The following is a 19748-nucleotide window of genomic DNA, read 5'->3' on the forward strand; positions in this document are numbered from 1 at the left end:
AATGACAAGGTGAGGAGAAAGGAGCTGTGGTATTGTATGAGGAAGTCGGGAGTGGCAGAGAAGTACGTAAGAGTGGTACAGGATATGAACGAGGGGAGTGTGACCGTGGTGAGGTCTGTGGTAGGAGTGACAGAGGTGGGATTACATCAGGGATCGGTTCTGAGCCCTTTCTTATTTGTAATGGTGATGGACAGGTTGACAGATGAGATTAGACAGGAGTCCCCATGGACTGTGATGTTTGCTGATGACATTGTGATCAGTAGCGATAGTAGGGAGCAGTTGAGGAGACCCTGGAATGGTGGAGATATGAGAGGAGAGGAATGAAGGCCAGTAGGACCACCAAGACAGAATACATGTGTGTGAATGAGAGGGAGGTCAGAGGAATGGGGAGGATGACGGGAGTAGAGTTGGCGAAGGTGGATGAGTTTAAATACTTGGGATCGATAGTACAGAGTAATGGGGATTGCGGAAGAGAAGTGAAGAAGAGAGTGCAGGCAGGGTGGAGAAGAGTGTCAGGAGTGATTGGTGACAGACGGGTATCAGCAAGAGTCAAATGGAAGGTCTACAGGACGGTAGTGAGACCAGCTGTGTCATATGGGCTGGAGACGGTGGCACAGGAGACAGAGCTGGAGGTGGCAGAGTTAAAGATGCTAAGATTTGCATTGGGTGTGACGAGGATGGACAGGATTAGAAATGAGGACATTAGAGGGTCAGCTCAGGTTGGACGGTTTGGAGACAAAGTCAGAGAGGTGAGATTGCGTTAGTATGGACATGTGCAGAGGAGAGATGAGGGGTATATTGGGAGAAGGATGCTAAGGATAGAGCTGTCAAGTAAGAGGAGAAGAGGGAGGCCTAAGAGGAGGTTTATGGATTTGGTAAGAGAGGACATGGAGGTGATGGGTGTGACAGAGCAAGAAGACAGGAACAGATGGAAAAAGGTGATCCACTGTGGCAACTCCTAATGGGAGCAGCCGAAAGATAAAAATATGACCTCTTCTATAATTTTAAAAGTTTTGTTAGTCAGTCGAGCTCCTGGAAATGGTGGGCTCATACAATATTTTTGGTAAACCACTTAAAGTAAAGCTGAAAGTCTACACTTGAATCACATCTTGATTGCATTGTTTCAAATCCATTGTTTTGGCACACAGACCCAAAATGATGAAAGTGTGCTGCTGTCCAAATACTTCTGGATCCGACAGTAGGTGAGGAGAGATGCTCTCATCTTCATGTTCCACAAAGCTTTCTCCCACTTGGACAAAGCCGTCACCAGTCAAATTCATTGTCTTTGATTTTTCCAATGTCGTTAACAACATTCTGCCTCATCGATTGGGGAAAAAGCTCAAGGCTTTGCATCTTGATGCCCACTCAGTCTCCTGGATCATGGACTACCTGACCAACAGATGGCAGTTTGTGAGGCTGAGGGACTGACTGTTTGTCAGAAATGGCGGTGTGTAATAAAGGAGCCCCTCAAAGAACTGTTCTGCCTCCCTTCCTGTTCACCCCTCTACACAACAGACTTCCAGCACAGTACCAGCGTTTTCCATCTACAGAAGGTTTCAGATGACTCCTCCATCATAGGCTGAGTAACAATGGAGGCGAGTCAGAGTACAGGAAGGTTGTGGAGGACTTTGTCTTGTGGTTCACGGACAACTTAGAAGTCAACATCACCAAGATAAAAGAGCTGGTGGTGGATTTCTGGCATTTCAAGGAGCCTTCTGGACCAATCACCATTCAGGAAGAAGATGTGGAAGTGGTGCAGAGCTACAAGTGCCTGGGGATCCACATAAACAGCAAACTGGACTGGTCTGACAACACAGTGGCGCTAGACAAGAAGGGCCAGAACAGACTGGGTTTGTTAAAGAGACTCAGGACTTTTGATGGAAATGTTCTACCAGTCCATAGTAGCCATTGTGGCGCTCTATGCTGTGGTCTCCTGGGGAAGCAACTTGAGCTCAAAAGAAGCATTGCGCCTTATCAAGAATGCTTGCTCCATCAAAGAGTCAACCCTGGACACACTGGAAGCTGATGTGGAAAAAGAGGATGGTAGAAAAACTGGATGCCATCATGAAAAAGGCACTCTCTCTTAGAGCACCTTTGAGCCATAGGCTCATGGCACTTCAGTGGTCTAAGAAGCGCCTCGAGGGGTCTTTTCTGCTATTTCTATCAGGCAATTCAATGCTTCCACATGATCTTCTCGTTATGTTCCTTAATAAATTTCTGCACAATATACATTTATTTATTTAGTGATAGATAGATAGATAGATAGATAGATAATATGAAAAGCACTATATAATAGATAGATAGATAGATAGATAGAGTGTAAGGCACTATATAATAAATAGATAGATAGATAGATAGATAGATAGATAGATAGATAGATAGATAGATAGATAGATAGATAGAGTGTAAGGCACTATATAATAGATAGATAGATAGATAGATAGATAGATAGATAGATAGATAGATAGATAGATAGATAGATTGGCTGCATTATCTGTCCTGTGCGTCTGTCTCCCTGATTTTTATGTTTCTGCTGCTGTATACATTTGATTTTTCCCATGTGATTAATAAAATTTTTCTAATCTAATCAAATTACAGATCTAAAATTGTTTGTTCGAAATTCAACATGGCGGACATGGCATGATTAATGTAGGTAGTGTATTGGTGGTCTTTTTTTTATTTGACCCCTGTTTCATTGAAATGCAACTTTCGCCAAGTGTTTTTCCATTTACACCAACCTCACAAAAATGTTAAAAACGTGTTTTACTTGCCTGTCAGGGTCTTTTTCGTATTCCGCCCCCTTTACACCGTTCCTTACAACGCATTCAAAGCTTCACTTAAACTTTGATTGTTAACATATGGATTTAGGCAACATTCAGGCCATTGACCAATCTGTCTGTAATGCTTCGGCTCCGCCACAACATACAAATCTATTGATGGTGTCACAGATTGGGAGCAAGCTGTATTTTATCCCATTGAGTTCCTAAATTCTTTGGAGCCAGCTGGAATGCCACCATGCAGGTTCCTTTTGAAAACTGGATGACCGATAATGCTGTCAGATAAGACTGACCCATCAAAACTGTGCCATGGAACAAGGCCATGTGTTGATGAACCCATGCCAAACATGATAGGAGTGACGATTTTAACTGGCAATGCTAAAGGCAAAGATGTGCTCATTCCATGCATTAAAACACACTGACGTGCCTTTTGATTTAAATCGACTGCAAACTCCAGGGTGACCTGCATTTGCAAGGACTATAAATAAGGCTCAAGAACCGTCACTCAGGGTAGCAGCCATTAACATAGAAAGTCCACGCTTGTTCCACGATCAACACAATGTTGCTTGATCCAAAGTGGGCACACAAAAGCATTAATACATTTACACACCAGACAGGAAAACCAAAAATATTTCTATATTGAAAGCATTAGATTAATTGATCTGCGGTGGGCTGGCACCCTGCCCAGGATTGGTTCCTGCCTTGTGCCCTGTGTTGGCTGGGATTGGCTCCAGCAGAACCCCGTGACCCTGTGCTCGGATTCAGCGGGTTAGAAAATGGATGGATGGATGGATGGATTAATCGATTAGACATATTGCAATGAGACATGTGTGCACTTAGTACAGAAGAACAACATGATACAATATATGAAATTGGAAAATAAATAACATTGGATTAATCTGAATATGTGGAGAGCAATCTTGAAAAATGGAGAAGGGCTTTGCAAGTTAGAGGGTTAAAGATAAATAAGAAGAAGATGGAAGAATATATGAGGTTTAATGATGATCAGGACTGAGATGTTAGCCTGATGGCACAGCTACTGAAAAGAGTGGATACGTTTAAATATCTAGGATCATTGGTAGGCAGAGATGGAGAATTAGATGCAGAAGTAAAGCACAGAGTGTAGCGTGGATGGAACAATTAGAAGAAAGAATCAGGAGTGTTGTGTAATCGAAGAATTAAAGCGAAGGTTAAAGGTAAGGCTTTTGAGACCACTAATGATGTGTGGACTTGAGACGTGGGCAGTAGAGGGAGCACAGCAGGAGACGAAGCTGAATGTGGTAGAAATGGAAACATGGAGATGGATGTGCGGAGTTACAAAATATCGGGAGACGTCCCCCCTAGACTTTCTCGTATACTCAGATATGGGGATGGATATTTGAGGAGTAAACCGCAAGACAATTATTATATTTTTATATTATGTACATTAAAAAATGATTAACAACAAACCAAATCAAATTAGTAATACATTGAACAATTATTATAAAAGTAAAGTTGAATAAATTGGACTCTGCAGATGCATGAATATAAAGTAAAGTACCACTTCCACTGCAGTGGGCTGGCGCCCTGCCCAGGGTTTGTTTCCTGCCTTGCGGACTGTGTTGAGTGGGATTGGCTCCAGCAGACCGCCATGACCCTGTAGTTAGGATATAGTGGGTTGGATATTGAATGGTACCATTTCTGGTTAGCGAAAAGTTAATAGAACTCTACAATTTGGTGGTCCTAAGTGAAAGCGTCCTCAAGTTATCGTGTTTACACACAGGCATACTGTGGTATTTTTGAACTCAAGGAAGTCTAAACGTCAAGATTCATCAAAACCTTGAAATGGAATTTTTGGAGGACTCTAGTGCTTTCCCTATACAATACAATGCAATACAATACAAGTTATTTTTGTTTAGCTCAAAATCACACAAGAAGTGCCGCAATGGGCTTTAGCAGACCTTGCCTTTTGACAGCCCCCCAGCTTTGACTCTCTAAGATAACAAGGAAAAACTCCCAAAAAAACTCTTGTAGGGGAAAAAATGGAGGAAAGGAAAGGCAGTTCAAAGAGAGACCCCTTTCCAGGTAGGTTGGGCGTGTAGTGGGCGTCAGAAAAAAAGGGGGGTCAATACAATACAATACACAGAACAGAACACAAGTCATCCTCAATACAATATAATAGTACAATAGAAATATTACAGAGCAGAATTCAGCAGTAGATGATATCCCATAATAGGACTTGGATTTGTTAAGTGAGTCCTGGAAACCTCAGCCATCTAGCTGCCTCCCCCTATTGGCCATTCCACAGCTGAGTCAAAGCTGGGCCAGCCAATCCGATGAAAGGACCCCTCTACCCGATGATTCCAGCAAACCTCCATCAGAGCTGACTTTACTTTATGCAGGCAGACAACTTGGCAGGTGGGCAGTGGCACCAAGTGCCACATTTGAGTACTGAGAAGAGAAACAGAATAGATGAGGGTGAGTAATAAATTATATCTATCATATTACTTATGTGGGCGGCATGGTGGCACAGTGGGTAGCGCTGCTGCCTTGCAGTTAAGAGACATGGGTTTGCTTTCTGAGTCCTCCCTGCATGGAGTTTGTATGTTCTCCCCGTGTCTGAGTGAGTTTTCATCCCACAGTCCAAAGACATGCAAGTTAGGTGCATTGGCGATCCTAAATTGTCCTTGGTGTGGGTGTGTGCCCAGCGGTGGGCTGGCGCCCTGCCTATTTTTATACTGTATTGAAGATTTTTGTGTTCTGTTCTGTGTATTGTGTTGTATTTACCCTTTCTTTGACATCCACTGCACGCCCAACCTACCTTGAAAGGGGGCTCTTTGAATTGCCTTTCCCAAGGTTTCTTCCATTTTGTTCCCCCTACAAGGGTTTTTTTTTCCTTGTATTCTTAGAGAGTGAAGGCTGGGGGGCTGTCAAGAGGCAGGGTCTGTTAAGGCACATTGCAGCACTTCTTGTGTGATTTTGGGCTCTACAAAAATAAATTGTATAGTAGGTAATAGAAATGGAATACTAAACACTAGGAAAGGAAATGCAAGGTCTGACTCTTCTGTAGGAAATGAGGAGTGAGTATTGGTATTGTATTGTACATACGAGTGAAAATGAACATTATGTTTTCTAATGGTAGATCCCAGTCGAAGCCTGTAAAGTGAAAACAGTAAAGGTCCGAGTACTGAGCCTTGCGGGACACTATACTTCATACATGAGAAAGTCAGGGAGGTCTAAAACGTGGAGATTCATCAAAATCTCGACATCGAATCTTCGGTCGATTACCATATTTTCCCTATCCTTCAGATATGAGAAAGTAAAAAGGATAAAATAAGAAATGAGACCATCAGAGGTACAGCAACAAAAGTGGGGGAGAAATCTAAGAAAGGACAGGAAAGGAGGTCGAAGTGGTATGGAAATGTGACGTGATCAGACAATGAAGATTTGCCAAAAGAGTGATGGGAATGAAAATAAAGTGGAGGAGAAACGAGGGGAGGCCAAAGTGAAGGTAGATAGATAAAGTAAAAGAAGATCTAAAGGAAAAGAGTGACTGAGGAGAGGGTGTGGGACAGAGAAGTATGGGGAAGGCTGATCAAGTACAGCGACCCCATATAGAAGTGGGAAAAGATGAAGAGGAGGAAGAAGAAGGAGAAGTTAATGTTTCATTTGCATGTTTCATTAGGAGTTAGGAGATCTGTGTTCGCTTACCGGGTCCTCCCAGGGTGGAGTTTGCATTTCCTCCCACAGTCCGAAGAAGGTGCATTGGCGATTCTAAATTGTCCCTAGTGTGTACTTGGTGTGGGTGTGTGTGTGTGTGTGGGTGTGTGTGTGCGTGCCCTGCGGTGGGCTGGTACCCTGCCCGGGGTTTCTTTTCTGCTTTGCACCCTGTGTTGGCTGGGATTGGCTCCAGCAGACCCCCGTGACCCTGTAGTTACGATATAGCGTGTTGGATAATGGATGGATGGATGGATGGATCAAATGCCGATGTTCTAGATATCTGAAGTCAGGGCAGCACCAGGTAGTTTGAGATAGTTAAACACAAAAGGATCTTATTACAAATGTGTTTGTTTTCTTTTTCACATTCAAGGAAAACATTGCAAAACTAGAAAACGGACGTTTAAAAGCCGGAATATCCGGGAGAAGACTTTCAACCTGTAAAGTATTCAGTGAACAATCTCTTTAAAGGAGTTTGCAAAGAGTCCACAGAATCTCCACTTAGTTCATGGTTTTTCTATTACATATAAGGAAATACGTTAAAAGACAAAAAAAAGTATAAAATTAAACGTCGGACCTTTCTTAACGTCAAGCGCGCACTTCAATCCGCTGTAGCGAAAGCCTGCTGTCGTGTGCGCGCGCAGCAATCACAGCTCCCCAGTCACGCGTCCTTCCCGCGGCCCCGCCCAGGCGACGTCAGTTCCGCTCTCCGTAAAACTTCGCCCTTTGGTTCCTGTTCCAAAAATGACAAGCCTGGCGAGTAGGCATGTGCGTACAGCACACGCTAACACATAAGCGAGAAAAACTTTCCAGCGGAGCCCTCGGGGCGGCTAGTCAGACGAGACGTGGCGAACCACCCAGTTCACTCTCATTTCTTTTTTTGCCCTCTGCTGGTCTGTCGTATTCGTTTGCCTTTCGTCTTCATACAGAAGATTTGACATCCAGTGCGGTGATGCGAACCAGACGCTAAAGCGATGGAGCTGGAGCTGTGGTGAGTAGCGAAGGATGGGGCGGGCAGGTGAGCCAAGTGGGGCAGGCAGATCACCGGGCGGTCGCGGCGCTCCTCTTGAGGTGCTCGGCTTCGAGTCTTCCCCGTCATTGCAGTTGCTTTGCTGTTCGGCTACTCTTGGTCTGCTGTTTTTCATTAAGAAGTTTACGAGCTGTTGAGATTTTGAAAAAAAGACTCGAAGATTGTGTGGGACGGCGTGAATTGGTCAAAGAAGCGTCCGGGTGTGAATCGCGAGGCATCGCGTACATCCAGGAGGGCATGATGAGGTCTGCTCGTGACATCACTAACAAAATCTTTTTAGTAACAATTTTTAAAAAGTTTAAGCAACATTTTGCTTATGACACCTTGAATTTTTAAATCACGCTTCTCTTGTACGATAAAAGGTAGGCTGTCTTGCTTGACATCCCTCTTCCTGTACTCTAGAATGGCTTTACTGGTTTGGCAGAGGTGTGTGGCAGCTAACTTTGCCAGAAGTGGGCACAGTATGAGTGCCGCACGGCAGCCCCAAGCAGAAGTGGGCTTCATCTTTCTGCCCTAACAACGGTAAAAGTGGCTTATCTCGGGCACACGTGTGGTTAGCTAGTATTTGTTTAAGTGGGGGACACCTTCAAGCTCTGACAGGCGAGGACTGGGTTTGTTTCTTCCAGCTCAGAAAATGCCAGAAATTAGTTGCATCTCAAAGAGATTTAGTTAAGGTAGAAATGGCTGATGTCCGCAGAGATGGGAGTGAGTTTGGTCTGCTGTCATTGGCAAAGGTGGGTAGAATTGACATACTGGTAAACCGAGGTGGAAGAAGGCTGAATCGGCAAAACGGTGGCCTGGATGTGGGTGACATACATCTGGGTCACCCAGCAGCGGCAGCAATGGCTTTATGACTTGCAGGAATGACACATACACGTGTTATGTGTACTTAGGCTTTTCAAACTTGTGGTTTCCAAACTTTGACCTGGGGACCAAGTGTGGCTGCAGGTTTTCGTTCCACCCACAATCACGAGTCACAATTGGTGATAATAATTGAGAATAATTGTTAATACTTGATCTCCTTTAATTAGCTGGTCATTTTCTCTCTTATCTTTTCTGAATGCAGAATATGAGGATTGTTACATTTTTTAAGACCATTAGAAATATTTCTGTTTTTACTGTAGCTTTAAGTGCTTAACTCACTTTTGTTGTATTTCCTATTAATTTGTCCTTTTTCTGTGTTGTTTGTATCTGAATAATTACAATTAAAAACAAGTAGAGCAGACAAACACTAAATGATGAAAGGCTGCAACTAGACACTTCAGGGTCAGACCCACTAGTTAGTTAATAATGGGTTAAATAATCGGAACACCTGGCAAAGCAGAATGAAAATGTTAAAAGAAAAGAATCCCATATAACTGCTTAGTATATTTTTAATAAAAATGCACTAAACTTAATTGTGCAATTTCTACATTGACCCCAAAACACAGAAACCAGGAAATAGCAGCCCACTTCATTAGGCCGGGGGTCCAATTCAAAATGGAAGGTGAGAGGAACAAAAACCTGCAGCCACAGGGGTCTTGACGACTGAGTTTGGGAACAATTGTTGAATATTACTGTGCAATGCTTACTTCTGTTGGGGTAGGTTGTGTTTTGGAGCTCCAGTATGATGGGGAACTTGAATTGCTTTAAAGAGTACATTTTCCTTTACAATTTAGTGCTCAACTTATCATTTAGAGTGTCACTCTGTTCGAGTGTTATTTTTATTGGTGTAATTATTAATAATCTGGACAAGGCTTATTTATCCAATTTGGAATTGTAGTGGAAACAGAGCAATGAGCATTTTATTGAGATATATAGATATATATATATAGATATATATATAGATATATAGATATATAGATATATATATATATATATAGATATATATATAGATATATAATACAGCCGATTCCTGTTAATCGGACTACATTGGGACGCAATCATTTTGGTCCTAATAACCGGCTGGTCCAATTAGACAAATGGGCCCTATACATGTGCAACCAAGATGGGACGTGCTATAAGTAACATATTAAAATGTCATTATGACTTTTATTGTGCTGCACACGCGTATGGCGAGTGTACAAACAAGAACTACGTACATGTACATGTCCAGTTGCTTACATCTTTGTTTACTGAAAAAGAAATCTACAAATTCTTCAAAATGATCTACACAACACTCAGCATGCGAAGCACAATAAAAAAGGTTACATTACCAAATTCCAGTCAATGTTTGAAGATCTCGTCTAGTGTGATCTGACACATTCTGTTCACGCACTGCACTTGTTTACGCTCGACTTCATGTCGCCGGCTACTGGGCGGTCTGTTTTAGGAAAGAAAGGGCAGGTATGTTCACTCCCACTTGTTTGCACTTGGTATAAATTTTCCGACTTCCTGACCTTTGATAAAAGCATAAATTCTCCTGGGTAGCCCAGGGATCCTCCTGATGTCGCTGACCCGCTTTACATCTGCTTTCCGCGGACGACTTGTGGCTTCTTTTTCTTACTCTCTGTCACGTTCTTTGGTCCGATTAAACGGAATTTTGGTCCAAATAAGCAAACAATATTAGGCTTATGTTATATGATCTGTTTCGGTTCTTTAGGATTTGGTCCGAATAAGCGGCTGGTCCAATTAACCGGAATTGACTGTGTATATATATATATATATATATATATATATATATATATATATATATATATATATATAGATAGACGCCGTGAGGGACCGGATGTGGGTCTGCGCCCATTATATATTTTTTATATATATAATATATATATATATGTGTGTATACGTACACACACAGACACTAGGGGGCTCCGATCCCTGCAAGCACTAGGCACCATTGTGAAGAGGGGGGCTGAACGCACCCAAAGGAGACGCGGCCGCTCCTCTGAAACCCCCTCTTTAACGGTGATGCACTGGGAATCAAATAACCGTTGTTTTTTTACCTCCTTTTTGCTCGATCAGCTGCTGGATTGTTGCTGCTCCAGTGTCAAGTGATCTGCATTTTGTGCGGCGCTTCAAACATTTTAAAGTCAGTGCTTTATCTCTCTTCTCCCCCAGACATCCTCAAACACTATTCAGATGCAAACTCCACCCTGGGAGGACCCCTTCACCTTAATATTAAAAGATAAATTTGCTATTTTTGCCCATCAGTCTATACTCAATAACCCATAACGACAAAGTGGTAACATGTTTACAGAAAGGTTTACAAATTTATTATAACCTGTGCTCAGGTGCATCCTGTTGGCTTTAATTGTCCTTGATGTTTCTAGAACTTGATTGGAGTCTGCTTGTGACAAATTGAATTGATTGGACATCATTTATAAATAGGCACACGTGTACCAGTTGTAAAAAGTTTGGACAGACACCGCAAGAGGTTTGGGGGCAGCTGTCCGTGTACTTGAATTAGGCTGCCAAAATTGAAAGGTTGGTTGCATAGAACAGGTCTCAACAGGCTGTAGTCTAACAATAGAACAATCATAACAGGCAAAAATGGTGGTTATAAAGCCGGGCAAGGGAAGTGACGTCATCAGGACCAGAACCGGAAGCAACATCATTGAACCTGGAACTGAAAGCGTGGCATGGAATTATCCCTTTGTGAGGCCTTCAGCTGCCTCCCATGTGCACGTGTCTGACACAGAGTAGATAGATAGATAGATACTTTATTAATCCCAAGGGGAAATTCACATAATCCAGCAGCAGTATACTGATACAAAGAAACAATATTAAATTAAATAGTAATAAAAATGAAAAAAATAAAAATAAAATTAATGTTAGCATTTACTCCCCCGGGTGGAATTGAAGAGTCGCATAGTGTGGGGTCTCCTCAGTCTGTCAGTGGAGCAGGACGGTGACAAAAGTCTGTCACTGAAGCTGCTCCTCTGCCTGGAGATGATCCTGTTCAGTGGATGCAGTGGATTCTTCATGATTGACAGGAGTTTGCTTAATGACCGTCACTCTGCCACAGATGTTAAACTGTCCAACTTTACTTCTACAATAGAGCCTGCCTTCTTAACAAGTTTGTCCAGGCGTGAGGCGTCTTTCATCTTTATGCTGCCACCCTAGCACACCACCGCATAGAAGATGGCACTCGCCACAACCATCTGGTAGAACATCTGCAGCATCTTACTGCAGATGTTGAAGGATGCCAACCTTCTCAGAAAGTATAGTCTGCTCTGACCTTTCTTACATAGAGCATCAGCATTGGCAGTCCAGTCCAATTTGTCATCCAGCTGCACTCCCAAATCCACCACCAGCTCTTTGGTCTTGCTGTTGTTAAGGTGTAAGTGGTTTGAGTTGCACCATTTAACAAAGTCTTTGATTAACTTTCTGTACTCCTCCTCTTGCCCACACCTGATGCAGCCCACAATAGCAGTGTCATCAGCGAACATTTGCACATGGCAGGACTCCGAGTCATAGGATGTCCTGCAATTCACACTGCATGTCGGGACAGAAAAACCAAACTATGTAGTTCAAGGAAAACTCTGCAAACTTCCGTGATGAAATTGTGGTGAGGCGTAGATCGGGGCAAGGGGAGAAAACAACTTCTCAAGTTTTGATTGTTCCCAGGGGCACAGTGGCATCAAGAATTGTGAAAGAGTAGAAGTTTGGAAGCACTGGGACTCTTCCTTCAGGCAAGAAGGGTCTAGGTTAGGGAGGTAACCAAGAACTCGATGGTCAGTGTAATAGAGGTTCAGAATTTCTCTGCAGAGATGGTCATCCTTCTGACATGTCCTCCCCGTTCTCTGTCATTCAGGGGTTTATGGTAGAGAGACTTAGATGGAAGCCAGTCCCAATTTAGAGACAGTTTAAGAGATTTTGAGTTCCAGTGGAAAAAAGATTCTCCAGTCTGATGAGACAAAACCCAAATGCTTCAGGCAGAACTCCAAGCACTATGTCTGCTCCATGGTAGCGGCAGCAACATGGGTGTTTTGGACCTCCCAGACAGAAGATCAGCTAGTCTGTCTGATATCTCGTGTTTTATGCACCACGACAGAATGTTAGCTGAAGGGTAGAGATTGTGACTGAACTTGCCATACCTGTTGACCGCTTCGGGCAGCACTGGATCCGTCGGGCGGTACACTACTGGCTGTTTGAGAAAGATGGAAGCACGCCTGCTAGAAGGCTGGAACATGGTTGCTAATTTTTACTTCAGATGTTCAGATTGATTTGGTCTGGTGATCAGATCACCAACTGCAGTTGTCAAGTCTGATATGCCCCACCCCACAACTAAAAGTCGCATAATGTGACATTGACTTAAGTCTGCTGTAGTTTGGTTTGTCAAGTTTGTAGATCTGCAGTAAAGTTCAAACTTCACCTTGCAAGCTGCATTTTTTTTAACTGCTTTTGTTATTACAAAAATAGAGTTTGGAGCAATAAGTCAATTTTTTTATTCTGTTTGGTCAATAGGGTGAGTCTGAAAACCCTGAAGAGAAAAAAAACCCTCAGACACAAGTCCTGGGTTCAAGTGATCTGTTTGTATTAAACAAAAATACCTTCTCATTGTCTTTTTCCTTTACTGTATATTCCAAAAAGCATAATTCTAATAAATTTAATTTGTCTTCCTTCATTGTTCCTCTGAGGTGAACTTTTCCCTACAACTCCACTCCTGACTCAGACCCGGCTGGATGAGGTGGAGCAGATTCTTTTATACCACACCTGGGAGTTCCTCCAGTGCCAGAATATTACATTGAGTACTCACTTCAGGGTTGGGCAGAACCTTCATTAATTGGAGAAGTCCTCTCCCAACATCTCCCGCTGCTGACACTCAAGAAAACTGATTAGGGTTGCCCTGCAAGGTGTGTACACAAGAGCGCCAGTAGAGGTTATGCGGCCACCTTGGTATACTCTGGTGGGGTGGTTGGGCAAACGGCCCTCTGTCCTTCTGCTATGTTATCCCAGCTGGGAAAAGGAAACGTCCACCATCCCCACTGGGATGCTCATCTGCCAAAGTTCTCCATCCTTTATGAGAGCCTCCCAGCAGGGAAACTGATCGTGCCAGCCCATCTTTGCCTAACATCACAATTGAAATACATATGCATGGGTACTACTTGTATTTAAAAACAGACCTGCTTCCTGGTTCTATTCATTTGAAGACAACCCCAAAAGTCTTAAAGTTTAAAAAAAAAAAAAATGCAATTTTCGAGCTTAAAAAAACGTGTATAGGATAAGAGGTAAACGCGGTGAACTTTGGGGGTTATCACTGAAAAGATTTGTAACGATGAACAGTCTTCCTTGAAAACAAAGAAATTGGTTATCTATAATAGAGGCAGAAAGGTTTCATTCTCACCCTGGAAAGACCCCAAGTAGATTATGGTGATTTTCTTAGTCACAGGTGGACTACTGTCAACCCATAATTACTTGTTTTAAATGTTTATGTACCCGAACTGAACATTTCTAATTAATCATCACTGGGGACTCGAGACCATTTATTAAACTGGAGTCATGTTAAAGACGGTTAGCTCCTCAGTCCGTTTTGCTGTTCTAGTATTCATCATGATGATTAAGGACGTGACATAAATGAAGGAAATGCCAGCATTTTTAATTAAATGAGACTGCTTGATTGTACTCTAGAGAATGGTGCCACTCTGTTTTGGGACAGGCTGCCTCCTCCTACTCGTCAGGCAAGCTGGCAGCCATGCACAGAGGAGCGCATTTGTGAAATCTCCTTCTGAGTCATACATCTTGACACAGATGTCTCTATGTTGGATATTTACTGAAGCATTTATCATGTAGCAAATAGAACTCTTTAATTTTTTAATTTTTTTTTTTACTTCCATGTAAATTGAATTTTGTTGTTGGGGTCACAAATTCAGTATTATGTTGAGTTTAGAGTCTGATTCTACGCGGTTCAAACCACCAAATAAAGTTGGTTTTAGCCTGGTGTCTGTCTGTGCGCAAATGTATTAAAATTCAAATTCAAAAATATTCTCCAAGCTATTTTGAGCCATGTAAAGGCAAAGATGGAACATCTTAAAACAAACTGTTTCTGAGGTGTTTGCCTTGAATGTGGTGACCTAGGTCAGTTTTTTCGGAAGCTATTGCTGTGCGTATCTTCTTCAAACAAGCTGCAGTGTGTTTGCCTTGTCACAGGCTCCAGACCTGTTTGGTTTTTGGTTCAGTAACTTCTCACCATATCTTTCAAAAACCATTTGACCTCTGTCCAAAAGTAACTACTGTATAAATTGTTTAAATTAAACGGGATTAATTGCCCTATCAGAGGATATGCTTGATGAGACCGAGAGAAAGAAATAAAACGCACACTCGCTCACTCCTAGATCTGTGAAGGTCAACATGGGCAGATGCATTAAGCCACTCGGGTATCGATCATTACTTCATTTGATCCAATGTATTTAGTTTCAAATGAAATCTTAGTTTATTTGATTCAATTTGCTGTTTTTGTTTTACTTTGCTTTTATTTGTGCACATAATAAATATGTTATCAGTTAATGTGCTGTACTTGATTCTATACTATTGTACAGGTCAACTGGTTGTACTGTATTGTAAAATCTGTCACTGAGTGATTTCTACTTGTATTAGATAGACCTTTGTGCCCAAGAAGAATTTTGGCTCTTTAAGAACATTAAAAAAAAGATAAATGTGTTTTTATGTTTATATTGTAAGAAGACACGGGAAATGTCAAAAAAAGTTTGGGCACCATAGTGATCCTCTTATATTTTATGGCTAAACAGGAAATGATTGCAATGCTCAAAAAAAAAAAGTCTTACTCAGACTAAAGATGACATTAGAGCCAGCTATGACATCTGTAAGCTGGACAGGATGAGTTTAGCAGGCCATAGGCCTAAAGTGACGCCCGAGACCATAGACATATATAGGTAAACGCCGCATTCACTGTGTTTCCCAGTCTTCATAATGCGTCAGCGCGTCCGCCCCATTGCAAGTGGCAAAAGTGCCATTTAAACTAATACAGGTAGATGTGGAAACCGGGTTTTCTGATGGAAAAAACAATAACGTTTAAAACAGGATCGTTTACATACAACAGATTGTGGTGAATCGTTTAAATGCAATTATTTATATCCATTTATAATACACTAGCAAAATACCCGCGCTTCACAGCGGCGAAGTACTGCCTTAAAATTTTTATTAAGAAGAAAAGTAAACCTTTTTAAACTGAGGGAAAATATGCCAATAATGATTTGTTAAGGATCTCTTTGTATACCACATTGTGAGTTCGGCCCTCTGGTTGTAATCTGACCAAGCTGTGCGCTGAGCTTACTCTTGAGCATGTAACGTACAGTCGGCCATGTGAACAGTAATCTTGTCTCAAATCTCACAGCTTGGATTGCTGCTGTCATAATCGGTTTGAGTTTCATGGTTTGTTTCAATGATGACAGTATTTGTAGGACTTGTGTTGAAGTGACATTCGGCATCTGTCAAGCGTCATAAGTATACAACCGGTTTCATCGATAACTTCACATCCAGCTTTTGAGAGTTTAAACATTCATAAACATCAAAGTGTCCACTACTGAAATCGTCACCTGTGAATCTAAGATGTTTAAGAGGCATTGGCGGTTGTCGAAAGGTGTAAAATATTTGGCCATTTCGGTACACTTGAAAGTGACAACCAAACAATTCGGCGGCAGCCATCAACTCACATGCAGATCCATAGGTGAAGGGCTTAAGCATTTGACTCTTCTAGTGCTCCTGTGTAGTCTAATTATCTCCTGTACCGTCATCAGTCCACACCTTGAACCTGTGCCAGTCATTCAGTACATAAGACACAATGTTCCTCTGGATATCAAGAGTGAGCCTGATATGGCCGTGCAATATGTAACACAGAGAATGGAAAAGGCAGGTGCCATCTCCGGGCATGGAAACTATTCGGTAAGTGACAGTTCTTTGATCGATGGTGATCACCTCGATAGACATGTTAATGCAGGTACGGTTGGAACGATAAAGGAAATGGGTACCTGAACAATGTAAAGTAAGTCTAAAATACCTACACAATAACTATAATCGTAATAAACGAACAATAAAACAGCGGAGAAGCCGTGGATTAAATAAAAAGGCTGTAGGTATCAGCAGGGAGAGCGTGAATCCCGTGGCGAAGCAAGGAAGGGAATGTAGAGACCGGAGCGACGGACAGCCTTATATAGGCAGGCAGCCAACAACGTGGGAGGCGTCGGGATGGGGGACCCAACGCCTCACACGGTGACCGAGCTGCAGGCTATGGACGTATATATGTACGTAAGTAGGATTCAGTTAGCGTTGGGAACATGCGTACCAAATTTCTTGAAGATGGGCCCATAAGTAACAAAGACTGTTAAAAAGTTCAATATGGCGGCCAACAGTGGCATCATACAACCGAAATAAGTACCAAATTTCAGCCTTCTACCTACACGGGAAGTTGGAGAATTAGTGACATTGGAAACTTCAATATGGCGGCTGACAGTGGCGTTGTACCACCGAAATAAGTATGTACATCGGTTTCGTTAGAGGGAAGCTGCCTACCAAATTTCGTGAAGATGGGGCCATGAATAAAAAAGTTCAACATGGTGGACGTTGTTGACCGTTATGACCGTTACGAGTAGAATTTCGAAATGAAACCTGCCCAACTTTTGTAAGTAAGCTGTAAAGAATGAGCCTGACAAATTTCAGCCTTCTACCTATACGGGAAGTTGGAAAATTAGTGACATTGGGAAGTTCAATATGGCGGCCGACAGTGGCGTCATACCACCGAAATAAGTATGTACATTGGTTTCGGTTACACAGGGAAGCCGCCTACCAAATTTCGTGAAGATGAGGCCATAAATAAGAAAGTTCAACATGGTGGACATTGTTGACCGTTATGACCATTACATGTAGAATTTTGAAATGAAACCTGCTTAACTTTTGTAAGTAAGCTATAAGGAATGAGCCTGCCAAATTTCATCCTTCTACCTACACGGGAAGTTGGAAAATTAGTGATGAGTCAGTGAGTCAGTGAGGGCTTTGCCTTTTATTAGTATTGATACAACAGAATTTGGCGAATCGTTTAAATGCAATTATTTATATCCATTTATACACTAATAATGGTAATTATTAAATAATAATTATAATTAAATAATTCCTCACATATAAGTAACATTTCTCGGGCTGCCTTCTTCCATCTCTGAAACATTTCTAGACTTTGTCCTGTTCTTACGCCACACAGTACTGAAGTATCAGTTAATGCCCGAGTCACCTCACGTGTAGATTACTGTAATGTTATTCTATCTGGCATTCCACAAAAACGTATCCATCGCTTACAACTTCTGCTGCCAGGATGATAACCTGCTGTTCTAAATCCACTGAACACGTCACACCGATTCTCTGTCACCTTCACTGGCTCCCTGTTCACTACTGACTACGACACACAATCCCACTCTGAACATTTAAAGCTCTCCACAACCTCACTGATCTCCTCCAGACTGGCACTCCTCTCACTCACTCAGATCCTCATCTGCAGCTCGACTTTCTGTACCGCACATCAGACTCAGTGCTATGGGAGCTCGAGCGTCTCTCCTTGTGCTCGTCGACTCAGGAATTCTCTTCCCTCTCATATTTGTCAGCTCGATTCAATGACACATTTTAAAACTGCCCTCAAAACTTATGTTTTCAAACTGACATACCAATTGTGAATTTTGCACTGTTACTGCCAGTTGTCTTTGTTTGCTAATTATTGCTTTTTGATTGATCATTCTCTTGTTTTAATTTTACTAATGTTGTTTCATTTTATTGTAAGGCGACCTAGAGTGTTAAGATTATAAAACGGGATTTTCTAATGGCCAAATATAACCAAAACAAGTGTTCAGCCTTACCTATGAAATGCAATCCCCCGGTATCTGGTTTGGAGCGTATAGCGGTTTGTACAATCCCAAGCAGCACATGCATGAGGCATCTTTATCCACTACTTCACTCCACAGCAGTGCCACTCGCAATATGGCGGCGATGTTGATGTACGATACTGCTGGTCATGTGGCGTCTAGTAATTCTATGTCTATGACCAAGACTGTGGAGTTGGCACTCATCTTTTCTGCAGAGGGCAGAAGAGAAAATAACAGCACCACCCTCTGACGCGAGGTATAATAGTTATAAAATTGTCCCTGAGCTTATCTCTCGGACAATAAATAGATAGATGGATGTATAATATGTATCTAGATTGATATATAGATATATAGATAGATAGATATATTAGTGCTGTCAAGCGATCAAAAAGTTTAATCACAATTAATTGGATTGCTTTGTGTAATTAATCGTGATTTAATCTCAATTTTTTATTTTTTTTATTTTTTTTTTTAAATGTTGAAATTTTACCACAATCAGACTATATTAAGAAGAATGGACACAATATTATGGCATATAAATGTACTTCATATATCCAGGTGACTGGAACAAGAGGAAATAAAGACATAACTGTGAGGAGGCCTTATTCACTCGTACTCTAGGGCTGTGCAGTGCTGAACATAGAAAACAAACAATTGGGCTTATATTGTAAAACAGATGACATATTTAAGACATAGTCTCATACTGCAGTCTCCATGTATTTCTCAATAATGCTTAATAAATCTTACTCAAAAGCCATACAAAAACTCCAGAAACAGGATTTTATAAACAGAATACAATTCAAAATTTTTAATGTAGTTAGCCAAGTTCATTTCTCAGCAGAAACAGCAGGTTGGCCTTTTGGATTATTATGAATAATACACTATTTCTATTTTATTAAACCAAGCCAGTTGCTTAAACATACACATTTGGTCACATTTCCAGAGGACAAGGCAGCTCGCTATTTCTGCACAATATGCCCAGAGAGTGAAAACAACCTCTCGCAAGGCACTGATGTGGTAGGTGTTGCCAAGTACTTGCGAGCAAGGCAAGATAGCTCTTTGTATGGCAGAGCATGTGTGGATCACCACTTTAGGGGACAATCCTCCATGCTGATGACACGCTCTGCTTTATAGTGCTCCAGACATTTTTGAATACAGTCCTCCTCCACACTCCCACTAATGATCGACGGAGACACACATTTTTTCAATGACAGTGTGTGAGATTGCTAGGAAAAAAAAAAGTGTGTATTACCTGCTGGTCTCGAGCAATGCCTCTAAGCTTCTGAAATTTCTCCAGCTCAGCATATGTTGGCATGACCACATTAGTTTTATGTAGGACTACTGAATCTCTTAGTCGTTGCTCGTTTCTTCGCACACGCTTCACCATCTCCAGAGTGAAGTTCCATCTAGTTGGTACATCTTGCACGAGTGTCTCTGTCTTAAGGCCGTGCACGGCTT

The 19748-nt window shown here is 41.9% G+C and overlaps 1 protein-coding gene across 2 annotated transcripts in view; it reads left to right on the top strand.

The window, feature by feature from the left end:
• The first annotated feature begins 7197 nt into the window (after positions 1-7197).
• Positions 7198-19748, top strand: part of wu:fa25f02 (uncharacterized protein C11orf24) — a 151161-nt gene continuing 138610 nt past the window's right edge. For both annotated transcript variants that reach the window (XM_039738946.1, XM_039738936.1), the window contains exon 1: positions 7198-7464. The gene's annotated coding sequence lies outside the window, so the exon portion shown is untranslated. The remainder of the gene's footprint in view (positions 7465-19748) is intronic.

This window comes from Polypterus senegalus, chromosome 1, assembly GCF_016835505.1.
Source record: "Polypterus senegalus isolate Bchr_013 chromosome 1, ASM1683550v1, whole genome shotgun sequence".
Taxonomy (NCBI): domain Eukaryota; kingdom Metazoa; phylum Chordata; class Cladistia; order Polypteriformes; family Polypteridae; genus Polypterus; species Polypterus senegalus.